Here is a 21,943-nt window from a genome sequence, read left to right on the forward strand (position 1 = left end):
ATTAAATTCAGGCAGTAATTATTTAATCGGCAACTAATCTCAATCAACAAATCATTTGTGGAATTTAGTCAGTCACTGTCAATAACACAATGGCCCGTATTTTCCGATAGGAGGCTTCCTGCGTGCGGATGACTCCTATCGGAAAAGAATTACGCACTTACCTGGGGGCTCCCGAGGTCTGGAAACTTCCGATGCTGGGCCCCTCCACAGTAGAAATGCGCAGGACCCATGTATCCCAGGGGCGCATGCAGTTCGCAAGTGTCCCTGGGATCACGTGGGCCAGGCGAGACAATGAAAGAAGGGAATTCCACCTCATAATATTGGCAGATATGCCTCTCAAAAGTATGAATGGGGATCACTGAAAAAGACACTAAAACATTAAATAAATTAAACTAATATCATAACCTATTTAAAAGGAGTTAAAATTACATTAAATTAAATATTTTAAACACAAATTAAACTTTATGAAAAAAAATTAAGGTTTTTTACCGGGCAAAAAATAAACTTACATTTTTCAAAAGCATTTTTCAAATAGAAATGAGTGAAACAAGTTATCTTTTTTACTATTTGAAACTCTTATGCTGATATTACCAGGCGTAGGATTTCTAAGGGTTTTCAGCAGGTGGAAATTCTGCAGGAAGTGGAAATCTCCATCCGCAGAGGCCCTTCTTCTGTGATAACAGTGTGATAATTCACCCACATTGACAGTGTAATTAACACAACTGAACTCCATGTACACAGTGATAACAGTGTGATAATTCATCCACAATGACAGTGTATGTAACGCAACAGAACTCCATGTACACAGTGATAACAGTGTGATAATTCACCCACAGTGACAGTGTCAGTAACACAATAGAAATCCATGTACACAGTGATAACAGTGTGATAATTCACCACAGTGATAGTGTCAATAACACAATAGAACTCCATGTACACAATGATAACAGTGTGATATTCACCCACAGAAAAATAACAATAAGACAAAAGAAAATATATGCACACCAATTTAATGGTGCTGAAACTGCTCTTATCAAATTCACAAATGACATCCTACGTTTCTGTGATTGTGGCTAATCTATCCTTCCTCATCCATTTGGAAATGTCTGCAGCCTTTGACATGGTTGACCACTCCATCCTCCTCCAGCGCCTCTCATCCATCGTCCAGCTCGGTGGGACTGCCCTCATAGCCAGATAATCACCTGCATTTCCTTCTCTTCCTGCTCTGCGCCGTTATCTCTGGAATCCCTGATGGATCTATCTTTGCCCCCTCCTATTTCTCATCTACATGCTGCCCCTCGGCAACATCATCCGAAAACACAGCTTTAGGTTCCACATCTACGCTAACGACAGTCATCTCTACCTCACCTTGACCTCTCTCGATGACTCCACTGTCTCTGATTGGTCACGCAGCTTGTCCGACGTCTAGTACTGGATAAGCAGAACTTTGCTCAACTAAATATTGTGTCGACCGAAGCCATTGTCCAGTAATTACTCTCCCAACACGTGAGTATGGATGTGGTACTCACGTGTGTGCCCGGAGGAATTGCTGGTTTTCAGCATGCACAGCGCATGCGGAGAAAACCGGCATTTCCTCTCCTCTGACCCAAGGGGTTATGAGGCTGAATGCGTGCGACTACACAGGCAGCACGTGCGACTTGGATTTCCTTTACTTTTAGAGAGTTGCGCATGTGTAAATGCCTCTGGTTTTTACGCATTGAAAAACCACACATAAGTAATTAGTTTTACAGGTAAGTGGTCTATTAATAAAATTTATATTATTTCTCCACAGGTTTATTATTTTTAAAGAATTTACAGTAAGGTAAGTTTAGTTTTAGCCCCGATTTTTTATATAATAATTTTTTTCAAATTTTAAAATTATTGTTTATTATAGTTTTTTTACAGTTATTTATAGTTCATTTAAGTAGTGCAATGTTTTTTTTAATTTTCTTTCAAGTTTAAGTAGTGTTTTGGGGCCAGGAGTTTTCATGAGTTTGACAGCTCTTACTATGAAAGTCATGAATGAACTTTTGCAAACTCCCATTGGTTGCACTGCGCTCACGTGATCCCAGCCGGCTCCTCGCACTAAGTAGGCCGCTGGGTCATGCACGCACAGCGCGGCAGGACCTCAAGCGGGCCAGTGAGAGGAAATGCAATGCGGGCCAGGATTGAAATGTCAGCGCGCCGGGTAAGTGCATATCGGGGGCTTGCACATGCGGCAAGCTCCCGATCCTAATTTCAGGGCCATTATCTTCGGTTCCCTCCACGAACTCAATTCCCTAGTCAGCGCCTCCAGCCCTCTGTCTGGCAACTCTTTGAGGCTGAAACAGACATTTCGCAATGTTGACCTCCTTTTTGACCCTGAAATGAGCTCCCAACCCCTCTGTAACATCGCCCATCTCCGCCGCTGCCTCAGCTCATCGTCTGTTGAAACCTTTACCCATGCCCATGTTTCCTCCAGACGTGACTATTCCATTGCTCTCCTGGCTGGCCTCCCACCCTCCACCCTGCATAAACTTGAGCTCATCCAAAACTCTGCCTCCCACATCCTACCTTCGCCCATCATCCCTGTGCTCGCTGACCTACATTGGTTCCTGGTTAAGCAAAACCTCCATTTTAAAATTGTCATCCTTGATTTCAAATCACTCCATAGCTTCGCTCCTCCTTATCTCTGTAACCTCCCCAACCCTACATCATTGCGAGAGCTTTGACTCTATCCCAACCTTTAAGTTGTTCCTTAAAACCTAGCTATTTAAACAATATATTGCTGTGGTAATATCTCATTATGCGGCTCGGTGTGAAATTTTGTTTGCTACCGCTCTTGTGAAGATTTTACTAATTTAAATGCGCTATACAAATGAAGGTTGTTGTTACTGAAAATATGGCTCACAGTACAGCACTAGTAACACCATAGGAAATATATGTTTACAGTTATAATAGTGTGACAATGCCACACACAGTGAAATGCCAATAACACAATAGGAAATATATGTACACAGTTATAATAGAGTGATAACACCACTCACCGTGAAATATCAATAACACAATAGGAAATATATGTACACAGTTATAATAGTGAGATAATAACACTCGCAGTGAAATACAAATAACACAACAGGAAATATATGCACACAGTTATAATAGTGTGACAAAACCACTCACAGTGAAATACCAATAACACAATAGGAAATATATGTATACAGCTATAATAGTGTGACAATACCGCTCACAGTGAAATACCAATAACACAATAGCAAATATATGTACACTGTTATAATAGTGTGATAATACCACTCACATTGAAATACCAATAACACAATAGGAATTATATGCACGCAGTTATAAAAGTGTGACAATACCACTCACAGTAGAGCACCAATAACACAATAGGATATACAGGTACACAATTATTATAGTGTGATAATACCACTAACAGTGAAATACCAGTAACACAATAGGAAATATATGAACAAAAACAAAATACGGCGAATGCTGAAAATCTGAAATAATATGTGAAAATTCTTGAAATACTCAGCAGGTCAGGCAGCATCAGTGGAGAGAGAAACAGAGTTAACGTTTCAGGTCGATGGTCTTTTCATCAGAACTGGATAACGTTAGCTGCATAACTGTTTTTAAGCAAGTATAGGTGCTGGGAAAAGGGGAGGGTGGTAATATCAAAAGGGAAGGCCTGTGAATGGGTGGAATGCAGGACTGATTAAATGACAAAAGGGATGATGGTCAATTCAAAAGGGGTGGTAATGGGACAAATAAAGAATATCAAGATGGGTCGAGAAGAGGGGTAAATGGCAACAGCAGAATCATGACCAAAGCCTGCTCCCTAAATAAATGGGAACAGTGGTTATGATCTAAAATGGTTGAACGCAATGTTTAGTCTGGAAGGCTGTAAAGAGCGTAATGGAATTGTAAATAAATGTACACAGTTATAATAGTTTGATAACACCACTAACAGTAAAATACCAATAACACAATAGGAAATATATGTACACAGTATTAATAGCATGATAATGCCACTCACAGTAAAATACCACTAACACAATGGGAAATATTTGTACACAGTTATAACAGTGTGATAATACCACTCATAGTGAAATACCAATAACACAATAGGAGATATAGGTACACAGTTACAATAGTGTGAAGCTACCACTCAGTGAAATAGCAATAACACAATAGGAAATATATGTACAGTTATAACAGTGTGATAATACCACTCACAGTGCAGCGACATCTACTGTTGAATTTCAGTAAAACACCATTCACAGAATCACAGAAACCCCACAGTGCAGATAGAGGCCATTTCGGCCCATCGAGACTGCACCGACACATATCCCACCCGATCCCCGTAACCCCTACACCAACACATATCCCACCCTATCCCCGTAACCCCACGTATTTACTCCCCCTAACACTAGGTCAATTTATCATAGCCAATCAACCAATTCGGTGCAAATAGACTGGTACCGCTCATGAGGTGTCTCTTGGAAAAAGCATGATAACAAATATTGGAGAACCTGGCACTCAAATTAAGTCGTGATTCCGTTAAAGGGGAGAAAGTATGCCGTGGAAGGGAAGAAATGATGCGGTTAAGGGGGAGGAATTGTACCAACAAAGGGGAGAAATGATTCCATTAAAGGTGATAAAATATACCATAAAACGCGGGAAATGATACAATTAAAGGGGGGAAGAGTTCCCGGTAAATTGGAGCAGTGATACAGTTAACCAATGCTACACATGCCTAGCAATTAACACCAATACTTTACATGGAACTCCGAGAGCTGCAATGACGGGATAGTAAATGGCAAACCCCAGACCTTTTGGTATCCCGTGCATTTCTCTCAGAAGCTCTGAGCGCGCTCGGATCGGCACTCACAGATTCTCACAATTATACCTGAAGTCAGCTTCCAGGGCGATAATCAGATGGCTTCATTTTTATATTAATTACACGAATTGAAACAAACAGATAAGTGCAGCCGCTGACAGGATGGTGTTTGTGCGTTGATGGAATAGCAACTATTTAAATAACTCTGACCCGACTCTAAAGTGAAATACTCAGAGATGGCAGTATGATCCCGGTTACATGTCTTCATAAAATATAATAAAACGCTGAATCAGCGGTTGCCATGGTGAGAGTGAGCCCTATACGGGAGGATTCACGGGTTTAAACACCTTAATGCTGAGTTAAGAGGTATCAGTACAAGGTACAATTAACCAGAGAAACTCTGGCCCTGCAGCCGAAAAATGCAGCCAAGTTCTCACACGTTGTCATTATCCAGCTTCGTCCGGGAAATCACGGGTTACGTGCAGATGTCTCCAAATCCCTCTGTGTGTTCAGTGTGGGCAACCTCAGTACAGCACGGTTTCAATTAGTTTGGCAGGTTCAGTTAAGCACAATTACATTCAGTGTGGCCAGATCCAGTTCAGCACAGTTACATTCACTGTGAACAGGTCCAATTCAGCACAGTTACATTCAGTGTGGAGCAGGTTCAGTTCAGCACAGTTACATTCAGTGTGGACAGGTCCAGTTCAGCGCAGTTACATTCAGTGTGGCCAGGTCCAGTTTAGCGCAGTTACATTCAGAATGGACAGGTCCAGTCCAGCGCAGTTACATTCAGTGTGGACAGGTCCAGTAAAGCACAGTTACAGTCAGTGTGGACAGGTCCAGTACAGCATAGTTACATTCAGTGTGGACAGGTCCAGTTCAGCGCAGTTAAATTCAGTGTGGACAGGTCCAGTTCAGCACGGCTACAGTTAGTACTGACAGGTCAAATTCACCACTGTTACATTCAGTGTGGACTGGTTCAGTTCAGGGCAGTTACTTTCAGTGTTCACACATCATCCTTCTCACAGCAAGACCCATTCAGCCATCATCCTAACTCACACCAAACCAGTCACCCATCATCCTACTCACACCAAGACCCCTTCACCAATCATCCTAACTCACACCAAGACTCATTCTCCCATCATCCTAACTCACGCCAAGACCAGTTCACCCATCATCCTAACTGACACCAAGACCCATTCAAATATCATTCTAACTCACACCAACCCCATTCACCCATCATCCTATCTCACACTCAGCGCCATTCTTCCAGCATCCTAACTCACACCAGGACCATTCGCTCATAACACCATCTCAGAGCAAGATCCATTCACACATCATCCTATGCGCACCAAGCCCCATTCACACACCATCCTATCTCAAACCAAGGCACATTCACCCATCATTCTATGTCACACCAAGTCCCATTCACCCATCATCCTAATTCACACCAAGCCCCATTCTCCAATCATTATAACTCACACCAAGACCCATTCACTCATCATCCTACTCACAACAAGTCCCATTCACTCATCCTCCTACGCACACGAAGACCCATTCAACTATCATCCTAACTCACACCAAGACCCCGACACCCATCATCCTAACTAACACCAAGACTCATTCACCCATCATCCTAACTCACACCAAGAACCTTTCACCCATCATCCTATCTCACACCCAGCCCCATTCCTCCAACATCTTAACATACACCAAGACACATACACCCATTATCCTAACTCACACCAAGACCATTCAGACACCATATTAACTCAAACCAAGACCCATCATCCTAACTCACACCAAGACCCATTCACCCAGCATTCTAGCTGACACCAAGATCCATTCACCCAATATCATATTTACAGAAAGACACATTCACCCATCTTCCTAACTCACAGCAAGACCCATTCAAATATCATTCTAACTCACACCAACTCCATTCACCCATCATCCTATCTCACACTCAGCGCCATTCGTCCAGCATCATAACTCACACCAGGACCATTCGCTCATAATCCCATCTCAGAGCAAGACCCATTCACACATCATCCTATGCACACCAAGCCCCATTCAGACACCATCCTATCTCAAACCAAGGCACATTCACCCATCAATCTAAGTTACACCAAGTCCCATTTACCCAGCATCCTAATTCACACCAAGCCCCATTCTCCAATCATTATAACTCACACCAAGACCCATTCACTCATCATCCTACTCACAACAAGTCCCATTTACCCATCCTCCTACGCACACCAAGACCCATTCCACTATCATCCTAACTCACACCAAGACCCCGACACCCATCATCCTAACTCACACCAAGACTCTTTCACCGATCATCCTAACTCACACCAAGCCCCATGCACCCATCATCATAACTCAAACCAAGACACATTCACCCATCATCCTAACTCACACCAAGACCCTTTCACCCATCATCCTATCTCACACCCAGCCCCATTCTTCCATCATCTTAACATGCACCAAGTCACATACACCCATCATCCTAACTCACACCAAGACCATTCAGATACCATATTAACTCAAACCAAGACCCATCATCCTAACTCACACCAAGACCCATTCATCCATCATCCTAGCTGACACCAAGATCCATTCACCCAATATCATATTTACAGAAAGTCACATTCACCCATCTTCCTAACTCACACTAAGATCCCTTTACCCATCATTCAATTTCACACCAAGGCCATTCACCCATCATCCTAACTCCAAGCAATCCCCATTCACTCATCATCCTAACATACACCAGTCTTCAATCACACATTAACCTAACTCACACCAATGCCATTCGCTCATAATCCCATCTCACACCAAGACCCATTCACTAATCATCCTATAAACACCAAGACCCATTCACCCATTTACCTAACACAAACCAAGACCATTCACTCAACATACTAACTCACATCAAGACCCGTTCACCCATCATCCTATCTCACACCCAGCCCCATTCCTCCCTCATCCTAAACCACACCAAGACCCATTCACCCATCATCCTAACTCACGCCAAGATCCATTCACACATCATCCTAATTACAGCAAGAAACATTCACCCATCATCCTAACTCACGCAAAGACCAATTTACCATCATCCTAACTCACACCAAGCCCCATTCACCCATCATCCTAACTCCCACCAACACCCATTCAACAATCATCCCAAGTCACACCAAGACACATTCACCCATCATCCAGCTCACACCAAGAACCATTGACACATCATCCTAACTCACACCAAGACCATTCTCCCATCATTCTAGCTCACCCCAAATCCCATTCACTCATCATCCTAACTCACACCAAGAACATTCTCCCATCATCCTAACTCAGACAAAGACCCATTAACACATTATCCTACCTCACTCCAAAACTCATTAACCCATCACCCTAACTCACACCAAGCCCCATTAACCTATCATCCTAACTCACACCAAGCCCCATTCTCCCATCATCCTTCTCACCCCAAGAACCATCCACCCACTATCCTACTCACACCAAGAACCCTTCACCCATCATGCTAACTAACACCGTGACCCAGTCAAATTCAAATTCAAATTCAAATCGCTTTATTGGCATGATAAGGTACATCTTATGTTGCCAAAGCATCAAAATACATTTATGGTTGAACACATAAATGCAGTTCTATTCATACAGTGTATAAACAGGTATATCCCTGAGTGTATAAATATACATTCGCATTATTTATATATACTCTTTTCTTAGTTTACTGGTTGTCCCTCTGTTCATGGCAAGCTGTAACATAGTGCGCCGCCAGTGTTACACAGCTTCTCTCCTCCCCCAGTAGGTATGGGAGTTTTTGGTTGTCATTCAGATTTCTGAATTCAGGGCATATTTGTGAGAATTTTTGGTAGAAATTCTCCCTGATGCCCTGATATTTTCCACAGGCTGTGAGGAAGTGCATCTCTGTCTCCACTACTCCCTGACTGCAGTGAGAGCATATCCTGTCTTCTCTTGGCAGCCTGGTCTGCCTGTGTCTGCCTTTTTCGATCGCTAGGCTATGTTCGCTAAGTCTGTACCTTGTCAAGGTTCTTCTCAGTTTGTTATCCTTTACCATGGTCAGGTAATCAGCTATGTTGTATTGTCTGTTTAGGGCCAGGTAGCAATTGAGTTTGCTTTGGGTTTTTGTTGTTTCTGCCCAATATGTCAGATATTTTTCCTTTTGCTTAGCGACGATTGTGTTGGGTCGAATTCTTTGTGTTACCCTGTCACTGTCCTGGGGTTGGTTATTGTTAGTATTGTTAGTATTTACTTCACTGAGTCCCAGGACTAGTTGACTGAGGGTATCCTTCTTTATGGTCAGCTCTTGGCATTTCATGGCGTCGTAGTGATAGCATTGGGGGTTGCTCATTTGTAGGTGATTCCAAAATTTGGTGGCTCTTTTTTGGATAGTGATTATTAATGGATATTGGCCTAGTTCCGCCCTGCATGCATTGTTTACTGTTTTCCTTTGAGTCCGGAGGATACTTTTACATAATTCTGCATGTAGGATCTCAATTGGGTGTTTGTCCCATTTAGCAAATTCTTGTTCTGTTAGCGGTCCCCATACTTCACTGCCATAGAGTGCAATTGGTTCAATTACTGATTTGAAAATTTTTAGCCAAATACTAATTGGGATTTCTATTTGGATTGATTTTTTGATGGCATAGAAAGCCCTTCTTGCTTTCTCTTTCAGTTCATTCACAGCCAGTTTGAAGTTTCCCGTAGAACTGATTTTTAAGCCCAAGTGTGTGTAGTTAGTGGTTTGTTCAATTTTGGTTGTTCCTAGTGTGAAATTTATTTTGGGTCCCTGTTGTTTGGATCTTTGCTGGAACAAAAGGACTTTGGTTTTTTGGGGATTTATAGTCAGGGCCCAAGTCTGGCAGTACAACTCCAGCAGGTCCAGCTTCTGCTGTAGACCCTCCTTAGTTGGTGACAGCAGAACCAGGTCGTCTGCATAGAGGAGGAATTTAACCTTGGATTCATATAGGGTGAGGCCAGGTGCTGTAGATTGTTCAAGTAGTTTTGCCAATTCATTTATGTAAATGTTAAAGAGTGTCGGTGAGATTGGCGAGCCCTGCGTCACCCCCCGCCCCTGTGGGAAGTATTTTGTTTGTTTGTCTCCAATTTTAACGGCACATTTGTTGTTTGTATACATTGATTTAATTACATGATATGTTTTTCCTCCTACCCCGCTTTCGATAAGTTTCAGGAATAATCCATCATGCCAGATGGAGTCGAAAGCCTTCTGGAATTCTATAAAGCATGCGTAGATTTTGCTTTTGTTATGGTGAACGTGTTTGTCAATTAGGGTCTGTAGGGTGAAGATATGATCTGATGTTCTATAGTTTGGCAGGAATCCAATTTGGCTTTTACTCAAGACATTGTGCTCCTCAAGGAAGTTTATAAGTCTTTTGTTTATGATGCTACAGAATACCTTCCCCAGGTTACTGTTTACACAGATGCCTCGATAGTTGTTTGGGTCGATTTTGTCCCCACTTTTGTATATGGGCGTTATGAGTCCTTTGTTCCAGATATCAGGGAAATAACCGACACTCAGAACCAAGTTGAAGAGTTTTAGGATAGCCAGTTTCATTTTGTCGTCTGTGTGTTTAATCATCTCGTTTAGTATGCCGTCTGTCCCGCAAGCTTTTCCTGGTCGCAGGTCCTTGAGTTTTTCAAAAAGTTCTTTTTCTGTTATTATGGAGTCTAGCGGGTTTTGGTAATCTTATATGGCCATTTCTAGCTTTTCCAGTTTTTTGCATATTTGGTGTTGCTCTGGTCTTAGTGTGTTTTTCTGGTATAATTTTTCAAAGTGGTTTACCCATGTGTCCCCATTTTGAATGGCCAATTCGTCGTGTTGTTTTTTGTGTAGTGTATTCAAGTTGTCCCAGAAACAATTGGAATCAATGGATTCCTCCATGGAGCTGAGTGTATTCTTAATATATTGCTCTTTTTTGGTTCTGAGTGTGTTTCTGTATTGTGTTAGTGTCTGACAATAAGTAAGGCGTAATTCCTCGTTTTCTGGATGTCTGTGTTTTTGGTTTGAAAGTTTTCTAAGTTTCTTCCTCATGTTATGGCAATCTGGGTCAAACCATTTTTCATAGTTTTTTGTTTTGGGTTTGTTCTTGCGAGCTTTCAATTTTGCACTTGTTGCCAAGTTATCAAAAATATTGTTTAGGTTAATAACTGCCCGGTTTACGCCTTCTTTATTGTGAGTGTATATGTTATCCAGAAAGGAGTCCAAGAGAGCTTGAGTTGATGCAGTGCTAATTGTTTTCTGGTATTTTTCCGTGTCGTTTTTGGCCCATCTGTACGATTTATTGGTGTTGTACAGTTTACTGGGTAGTGTTTCTATGTTGTTTGTTTCTGTCTTTTTGAGATACATAATAATTTGACTGTGATCTGACAGTGTTGTTTGTGGTTTGACTGTGAATGCTCTGAAAGAGGATGGGTCCAAATCTGTAATCATACAGTCTACTTTGCTGCAGCCAAGAGGTGAGCAATAGATCGATCTTCCTAGGAGGTCTCCTATGAACCTACCATTGACAATGTACAGACCCAGGTTTCGACAGAGCTGTAGTAGCTGTTTTCCATTGGTATTTGTCTGCTTGTCGCAGTTATGCCTGTATGGAAGGGAAGGGATGTCAAAGTGGTTATTCCCGAATACGTAATTGTTTCCCTGATTATTGGTGAAGTCTGGTTCTTCGCCCGTTCTTGAATTGAGGTCCCCACAGATCAACACGTTCCCCTGGGCCTGGTATTGGATAATTTCCCCCTCTATGTTGGAGAAGGTGTCCTCTTTAATGTACGGTGAATCAATTGGAGGGATATAAAGTGCGCAAATGTAAACATCTTGGGTGTTTGAGATAATCTCCCTCTCAATTTTGAGCCACATGTGGTTTTCGCCCTTTTTTATAAATTTGATGTAATTCTTAAGTTCTGTTTTAAACCAGATCAGTATGCCTCCGGAGTCTCTGCCTTGTGTTACACTTGGTAAATTATTGGAGAGGACCACCAGCTCAGTGTACCCTTGGGGACAGCCAGTGTGTCATTTTCCTTTATACCAAGTTTCCTGTAAAATGATAATATCTAGATCTTTAGTTTCTTCTATGAACTCTGGGGTCCTACTCTTCACGTCTAGCACCGAAGAGCGTAGACCTTGGATATTCCAGGTCGAAATATATAAGGATTTCATGTTAAGTCTGATCTTTTACTATGATAGGTTAAAGAGTGGTACGTGTTTGTCGTGTCTAAGTGTGGGAAAAAAGATCACTTCAGTTGTCTATAAAAGTTAATACTATTTGGTTACAGTTCTTTCTATTAATTAGTCCTTGATCCATAAGGCGGGAGTAGATGCTGCTGCACATCTGCTTATTGTCTCTTAATGGATTGTCTCTGTCTGAGGTATTGCGTACGTCCTGTGCATCTCTCCCTCTGTCTGGCTGGTAGTGGTCCTGTTCCCCTGTGGGACAGGAGTGGTGCAGGTCTGATATTGTTGTTTTGCATGGGGATCCTCTCTGGTCTCGGTTGGTGTGGTGGTGGTCTTTGTAGTGGTCCTGATATGTACCCCGCTGATCTCTGGTGGTCGGGGGGGGGTCCTCTTGGAGTCTGGGTATGGACCCGGTTAAAAGCGACGTCCTTCAGGGCTTTAGCAAAGATCGATATTCTTTTCCTTTGGATGTGGACGTGGTCGTAAAGACATTCCTCATCGAGGGTGGGGTGTTGGGCCAGGTGCACATTGTGTTTTGATTCGCAGTCTCTTGCTATGCTGGCATTTATCTCATGAATTGTGTTGTTGTTGAAGTCTGTTCTCGGCAATATTGTGGAAACAGTGATTCTAATGTTTGGAAATGTACTGCTTGCCTTCCTAATCATTGCTCTGAGTGATGTTGCTACCTCTTTCTGTTGGGCCTTTAGGTCATTTGTGCCCGTGTGTATTATTATGTGTTGGGGGGAGCCTAATCGGGCTTTTGTCAGCCATCCCATGGTAGCCACCCATCATCCTAACTCCCACCAAGCATCATTCGCCCATCATCCTACTCACACCAAGACTCATTCACCCATCATCCTAACTGACACCAACCCGTTCACCAATCATCCTATCTCACACCCGGCCCCATTCCTCCATCATCCTAACTCCCACCAAGCCTCATTCACCCATCATCCTAACTCACAGAAAGACCCATTCACCCATCAGCCTATCTCACACCCAGCCCCATTCCTCCATCATCCTAACCCACATCAAGACCCATTCACCCATCATCCTACTCACACCAAGACTCATTCACACATCATCCTAACTCACAGAAAGACCCACTCACCCATCAGCCTATCTCACACCCAGCCCCATTCCTCCATCATCCTAGCCCACACCAAGACCCATTCACCCATCATCCTAACTCACAACAAGTTCCATTCACACATCATCCTACTTACAGCAAGACACATTCACACATCATCCTAACTCACGCCAAGACCCCTTTACCATCATCCTAACTCATATTCAGAGTGGACAGGGCCATTCCAGCGAAGTTACATTCAGTGTGGACAGCTCCAGTACAGCACAGTTACATTCAGTGTGGACAGGTCCAGTACAGCACAGTTAAATTCAGTGTGGACAGGTCCAGTTCAGCGCAGTTAAATTCAGTGTGGACAGGTCCAGTGCAGCACGGCTACAGTTAGTACTGACAGGTCAAATTCACCACTGTTACATGCAGTGTGGACTGGTTCAGTTCAGGGCAGTTACTTTCAGTGTTCACACATCATCCTTCTCAGAGCAAGACCCTTTCACCCATCATCCTAACTCACAACAAGATCATTCTCCCATCATCCTAACTCACACCAAGCCCCATTCTCCCATCATCCTAACTCACACCAAGACCATTCACACATCATCATAACTCTCACCAAGTCCCATTCACCCATCATCCTAACTGACAACAAGACCCATTCAAACATCATCCTAACTCACACCAAGACCCAGTCACCGATCATCCTAACTCCCACCAAGCCTCATTCACCCATCATCCTACTCACACCAAGCCCCATTCACCCATCATCCTAACTCACGACAAGACCCATTCACCAATCATCTTAACTGTCACTAAGGCCCATTCAACAATCATCTTAACTCACACCAAGGAACATGCACCCATCATCATAACTCACACCAAGACCATTCACACATCAATATAACTCAAACCAAGACCCATCAACCTAACTCACACCGACCCATTCACCCAGCATCCTACCTCACACCAAGATCCATTCACACAAAGGCCCAGTAATTCATGTCCCAACGCGTGAGTAAGCACGGGGTACCCACGCGTGGACCGGATGGAAGTGCCGGTTTCTTGCATGCACAGCGCATGCGTGGTAAAACGGCACTTCCGGTCCCCTGAAAGCAGGGGTTAAGAGGTGAAACACGTGCGACGTATGAGGCAGCGCTTGCGCATTGAACTTCCTTTTTCTTGACAGGATTGCCCATGCGTGAATGCCTCCACTTTTTACACGTTAAAAAAGCAGTCGTAAGGACTTCATTTTAAAAGGCAAGTGGTCAATTAATTAAAATTAGAACATTTTTTCCACAGGTATATTATTTTTAAATACTTTACAGTAAGGTAAGTGTATTTTTAGCTCCGATTTTTTATAAAATTATTTATTTCAAAACTATAAATTATTGTTTAAAATGGTTATTTAATGTTATTTATGGTTGATTTAAATAGTGTGATGTTTTTTAAAACTTTATTTTAAGGTTATGTACTATTTTGGGCGCCCGGAGTTTTCATGAGTTTGACAGGTCTTGTGTCAATATCATGAATGGACTTCTCCCTGCTCCGATTGGTTGCCCAGTGCTCACGTGATCCCAGCTGACGCATCACACTAAGTACGGCACTGGATCACGCAAGCACAGCACGCCGGGAGCTGGACCGGGCCACAGACAGGAAATCCACGCAGGCCCAGGCCTCAACTGTCGGTGCGCAATGCACCTGCGGGAAGCCCCCGACACGAATTTCTGGGCCAATATCATATTTACAGCAAGACACATTCACCCATCTTCCTAACTCATGCCAAAATCCCATTACCCTTCATCCTAACTCACACCAATTATATTCACCCATCATCCTAACTCACACCAATCTCCAATCACCCATTATCCTAACTCACACCAAGCCCTTTACCCAATCATCCTAATTCACACCAAGCCCCAATCACCCACCATGCTAACTCACACCAAGACCCATGCACCCATCATCCTAACTCACACTAAGCCCCTTCACACACCATCCTAACTCAAACCAAGCCCATTCGCCCTTCATCCTATCTCACACCACGACCCATGCACCTTTCATCCTAACTCACACCAAGCCCATTCACCCATCATCCTAACTCTCACCACGACCCATGCACCCTTCATCCTAACTCACACCATGCCCATTCACCCATCATCCTAACTCACACCAACGCCATTCACCCACCATCCTAACTCACACCAACCCCATTCACCCACCATCCTAACTCACACCAAGCACATTCACTCATCATCTTAACTCACACCAACATCCATTCACCCACCATCCTGTGCTAACTGATCTATATCGGCTCCCAGGCCGGCAACGCCTTGAAATCAACTCCCTCAATGGCCTCACCCCTCCCTCTCTCCGTTCTCTCTTCCTGCCCAACTTGTATTTATATAACGTAGTAAAACCTCCCAAGGCGTTTCACAGGAGTGTTATAAGATAAAAAAAATGCTCTCCACGATCTCTGTGCTCCTCCAATTCTGCCCTCTTGCACATCCCCGATTTTCGTCACTCCGGCATTGGCTTCAGATGCCAGTCCCCTAAACCCGGGAATTCCCTCACCTCTCCGTCTCTCTACCGCTCTGCTCCCTTAAAACTCTCCTCAGAACTTATCTCCTTGTCTGAACTTTTTAATCACCTCTCCTAATATCTCCTTACTTGGCTTTGTATCAATCCTTGTTTTATTTGCACTCCTGTGAAGCGCCTTGTGAGTCTTTACTCAGTTAAAATTGGTTCATAAATGAAAGTTGTTTTAATTTAATCGATCCATTGTTAAACATGGGCTACACCAACCCCTTCATGGCAGATATGAAGCACCAATCATTTCAGCTGAAACGAGGTTTAGTATAGTTGAAAGCCGCTGTTTTTCTGTTTGTAGGTTTCGAAATGTTGGTTTAGTGGGAGACTGAAAATAACAATCGTGAGTTACATGGGTGGCATAATTTTAAACTGGGGAAAACTGGGATCAGAATCCCAGACTGTGAGATTACCGAGAAGGTGACAAGGGTCCCTATCACTGAACAGCAAGGAAATTACAGCACGGGGAACAGGCCCTTCGTCCCATCTTGTCCGTGCTAGCCCTCCGCAACAGCGTTATTCATAATCCTGCTTTCCTGCCCCGTGTCCATATCCCTTTATCCACTTTTCTTCAACCACATATCCAACCAGTTCTTCAATATTGGCACAGTCTCTGCTCCAAACAGCAAGAAGGGACTGTATTAATACGGGAGCTTTATTACCCTCAGTCATTCCAAAGCGCTTCACTGCCAATGAAGTACTTTTGAAGTGTAGGCACTGTCGCCCCTTAAGTCAGAAGGTTGTGCATTCGAGCCCCGCACTCCAGAGACTCGAGCCCCATAATCCGGGGCCGACATGTCCGGTGCTAATGCATGATTCGATTGGGAGTGATGAAAGGGTGGGGAATCATTGCTCGATCTAGAAATGTCAATGAATTCGGAGTGATAACAGTGTTGGGAATAATTGATAGTTCGAGTAACATCAGTCGATTGCAAACTGTCCATTGTTTCAGAAAGTTGATCATTGGCGACCTATCAATTGATTGAAAACATCAATGGATTGAGGAACATCTATTGTTTGGAAAACACAATGAAGGACTAAAGTATTGAGAAATATTTGTTTAGTAACATGACGGCCTGGAAAATACAAGTGGTCTGGATTTCTCTGTCCGTCCATGTGTCGCTATTTCTGTTAGTTGGCGCAGAGACAGTTTGTTACTCCTGATAGTGGGATATTGAACGGGAATGGGAACAGTGCACAATCCACAGTAATAATCCATAGATGATAGATCAGAGCCTCTTAGACAAGGGGAAGGGGGTCAATCAGGAATCAATTAACTCAGAGGCTTTCTGGGAAAAATACATATTAATAACTATTTGGGAAGCACTTTGGAACATTAAGACAAGCTTTGAAAATGATGTGGAAAAGTAATTGCCAATTTTTTATAATGGCATCTTATTGGAGTCTTTATATCCCTATACCAGTTCTCCACGACGCTAAACAATCACAGGATAAAAGTACAATCTTCTGAGCAATAGCATTCTTCTAACCTCAAGCTACAAAGCACTGACCCTATAATCTTGTCAAAAATTGTGATTCAAATCACCATGCACAGCAAATTCACTGACTCAGCTCTGTACGGCTGCTGTACCATGTCCACTCTAATCATATATTTCAATCGCGGTGACCGCTTACCACCAACCTGAGCACATCTCAGTGAGGTACTGACCTCACCCGCCCAACTGGTGAACAATTCAGTCAGTGTATGACTGGACTCAATGGAAAGGTTCTGGGGAGACTGGTTAAAGGGGTTAAGGCCATTTTAATTTGTGACCTCAATGTGCAAAATCCACAGTTCACTGTGGCAAAGACTTACAATGAATATACGGCGGTAAAGAAAGTCACAGGCCTAGAAATTGGGTTTTGGCTTAGCCAGGGCTTTAGAGCCGGAAATTAGTGCCGGCGCTAAGTCCCCTGCGCACACCAAAAATTCAGTGGCGCCGCGCCCAAACGGCTGCTGGCGCTACTGAAGGGTCTTAGCGCCTGGAAAAGGGCGCTAACTGCCGTTTCGCGCTGCAATTCCGGCGCTGCGGCACCCGATGCGGTGCGGCAGGCTGGGGAAGTGCAGGCCTCCTCCTTCCGTTAAGGAGGAGCTGCCTGCACCCGGCAGCGGCCCGTGCAAATCAGCTTAAAAATGAGCCCGGCACCTCGGACAAGTGCCGGGCTTGCATCTGTTCCCGGGAGGGGGGGAGAGAAGTCCAGGGAGGGAGCTGCGGGCAGGCAGCCGGCGGGAAAGCGGCCGGCCGCCGCGGGGCCTTTAATGCGCCGGCGCTAACTGCAGTAAGGCACCTCTGACAAAACGCTGGTTGCGGCTGCCACGGGCGAGGCGGCCGCAACTCAATTTTGGAGTTCGGGCGGGTTACCACAGCAACCGGGACGCTGCGCACACCGATGACATCATCGGTGCCGGCGCAGCGCTACCGGAGCAACGCCGATTTAGGGCCCCAGGGAATTTCACTACTGGCCATAACTCCGGCGCAAGGCCCTCTAGCACCTCAAATGAGGCGCTAAGGCTACTGAATTTTCAGCCGACAGTTGATGCTCGTTTTATCTGCGCTGTTCAGAATGGTCTGACAGCTCCAGTCTCACAGAGGTGCAAGTATTTAGGTGGGGAAGTGGGAAATTATTTACCCATTGATCTGCTATGTTCACAATATGGTTCATGTAATTCGGGTGAGGTATGTTGAGTTCTTTGTTGTACATGTTCCAAATACTATACTTGTCTTTTGTCACCCCAGTCACGTGCTCACTTAAACCTTTGAGATGAAGATTCCCCATCACCAGAGAAAGAGCATCAATCCCGCATGGATAACTACAGGCTTCTCCAGGTGAAATGCATCTCTCTGGTTATGGATGCCATAGGGACCGAAATGATGCAGAAAATCAGAGAGTACTGAAGGCATCAGACTGATACAAATCTAAGCAGGCTGCTTCATGTCAGATCGTAGGCCATCACAAAGATGTGAATGTTGCTTGTCATCATTCATGCCAATCTATCCATCCTTCTAATCCTCCATCCACCACTCCATTCATCCAAATATGTATCTATATATCTATGTATCTATGTATCTATCTATCTACATGTATCTATCTATCTATCTATCTATCTATCGATCTATCTATCTATCTGTCTATCTATCTATCTAGCTATCTGTCTGTCTGCCTGTCTGTCTATCTATCTATCTATCGATCTATCTCTCTATCTAGCTATCTGTCTGTCTGCCTGTCTGTCTGTCTGTCTCTCTCTCTCTCTCTCTCTCTCTCTCTGACTATTACAGGGTTGTTATGTGCTGGACTGATCCTCCAGTTGACTGTTGCGTCTAGCAGGATATTCGAGACGTTGGTTATATCTCCTTTCCTGAGTGATGGGAAGAGTTTCACACAGTTACAGAACTAAAAATTTAATTGACTCCAGTACTGTTGCTGGGTAGATTTGTATATAAACGGGCCTCACTCACAATGTAAAGGGTTTGAAATTGGCTTTCCACCAAGCAGTCAGTAGAGAGGAAATATATCTTTGATTTCCTGCACAGAAACCCCAGATGCTTCCTGTAAATGACACTGGGAGTTCGAGCCTCGCTACAGCAGTCGGCTTGGTTGCTTCCAAATAATGTTTGGGGCAGAATCGCGGGAATATGAATAGGAAACAAAACGAGATTTAACTGTTTGTACATTAAATTATTCAGCAGCGCTCTAACAAGAATTATACATTTCACATGGTATAACATCTCAACAATGATTCTCGGTAAATTCCACGCTCCCAATATTATAAAATAGGATCAGAAAATAATAAATTGATCCACAAACCATGTAATTAAATTATTGTCAAATAAAGATAATTTTAGATAATTCAGTCCCTTTATTCAGCACTGCATGAAATGCTGGAGAGACATTTTAATAACCCCATACACACACTGTAATAAGATGAGTGAGAATCGTAAAGTAAATAAAACAAAGTTGGAATTGCATTGAACCCGCTGCACTTCCTTGACTATTCTCACAGAGTTCTGCGCCTGATTTAAACTAAAGGCTCCCTGACTACTGATTAGCAGCCGCGCACTGTGCAGTTTAGCTTGCGCTGATTTGGATTGCTGAACAAGCCCTCTCATTGCCCGGCTACGTTTGTGATCTGTTTCAGCGGGAGATAAAGCATTTATTCTCCTGATATTCTGTAAAATACTGCTACGTCCTGATATACATTGTGATTTCAAATGTACTACTGTGCCCAAAATAAGCATTGCATACACTGTAAATGCCATTTCCAATATATTTGACACATGATAAACGCACAGATCATCTGTTTATGGATGTATTAAAGGTAGCATCTCAGAAACCATGTTACACTATGATAGGGTCTCCAAATGCTCCCGCGTGTCTGACAATACTCGGCTCACTAGACAGAGCGCACCCATGACCACAGTTACCCCATAAACATACTGGAGCTCTAACAGGATGAGGTGTCAGTGTATGTTTCCCGTCTTTCATCTTATTCTGCAATGCCTCTGCCGAATGGACTGGCATTGTATCTTCAAGCTGCTTTAAGCTGGTTGGGACGTTGAGCTTGTAAACAGTAACATTTATCAGAAGTTAATAAAATGCAAGCTCCAAGGATAAAGTCTAAATTGGCCATTTATTCGTCAAACTTCTGTTGGTTCACCTTGATGAAAGGACACCCACTCTTCATTAGTGTTGTGAATTTAGCTCCTGGGCGAGGGAGGATTTATAGCTCAAATCTCCCCGCAGAACGCGATCTCAATCAGGTAGTGAAGGGCTCATCCCATCGGCTTCTTCCCGCACTCTCAGTATTGGGGGCAAATGTAGGTGCACTTTACAACGTCGCTGTAAAAGAGAAATAAGTTCCTTTAACCTGTGCATAAACCCTCCCAGGAATGTTTGCAAACCGTCAGCTGGTTTGAACTAACTCCAGATTTCAATCAAATGCCTATGGATTGAATGAATTAAAAGGCTTTGAGTGTCCCTGGACAAACACTGCCCACTACCAATCTCCTCTTCACCCGCTTCCTCCACTTGTCTCCCCTACCGATCTCATCCCCACTCCTCTTCCTCCTCCCTAACCCTCCTCCTCTTCCTCTTCCTCCTATCTTCCCTCCTCCTATCTTCCCTCTTCCTTCGCTGCTCTTCCACTCTCCACTTCCCATTTCTCCTCGCCCCTTATCCTCGTCGGCCCACTCTCCTTATTTCCCTTAAGCTCCTCGCCCTCATCCATTCACCTCCCTAATCACCAGCTTTTCTCTGTTTCTCTGCCACTTCTTCTCATCTAACTTCCCCTTCCCTCATCCCTATCCATTTTGCTCCTCCCTTTCCTCATGCTTCTCCCCCTCTCTCTCCAGCCTGATATTTTACACTGCTCCTCCTTCCCTCTCCTCTCCCTCTTTCCCTGCCTCCTTTCCCCTGCTCTCCTCCCATTTTGCTCCTCTTCGACTCGCCTCCCCCTTTGATCTCCCGACCTGCTTCACCTTCTCTGGCAGCCCTCCATCGCTAGACCACCCACTCACCCTTCCGAGACAGGAGGGTTGAATCACAACGTTCGAATGTTACATAGGCCCTTCCCATGATAAATGTGATCATAGTAATGCAATATTGAAATATAGCGATAAGGACTGAGTGCATGAATTTAAAATGGGACTCAATTACTACTATGTGCTGTTGTCAAATTTCCCACTGGCCTCCAGAGCTGCCTCATCTGTGGAATACATTTAAACTTAACTGCTTATGTGGAATGGCAAACTAGTCTCTGTGTATGTGTGCATATACTAAACAATCTCCCATGATACTGCACACAGGAAGTGAAAAACAAGTTCAGTCTTCAGATTAAGTTGCCCCATACCGAGTAAAGAAGCCTAACACCCTGATCCCGACTGAATTATCCATCACTAAACCCATAATAGCCGAAATATAACCACCTGTGTGTCTCTGTCTTTTCACAAACTCACAGTCCATAAGGTGCCGGGTGCGGGAAGCGCTTGACTGGTGTCCCATTGCCTGTATGAAACCCACGGATTGCTACATGTAGTCAGGTGAAATACAGCGGGGCAGACACGGGAACTGTTACCATCAGCCCAGTAATTCGCACACCCCGACCCTCATAGTGTACTTCTCTGTGGAAAGAGTGATGTGACTGGGATTCAGACCAAGTGTCTATGAACATCCGATCTATGGAGCATTCACCATGTTG

Source organism: Somniosus microcephalus, chromosome 4 (genome assembly GCF_052327205.1).
Source record: "Somniosus microcephalus isolate GS21.2 chromosome 4, FLI_Smic_1.0, whole genome shotgun sequence".
In the NCBI taxonomy this organism is placed as follows: Eukaryota; Metazoa; Chordata; class Chondrichthyes; order Squaliformes; family Somniosidae; genus Somniosus; species Somniosus microcephalus.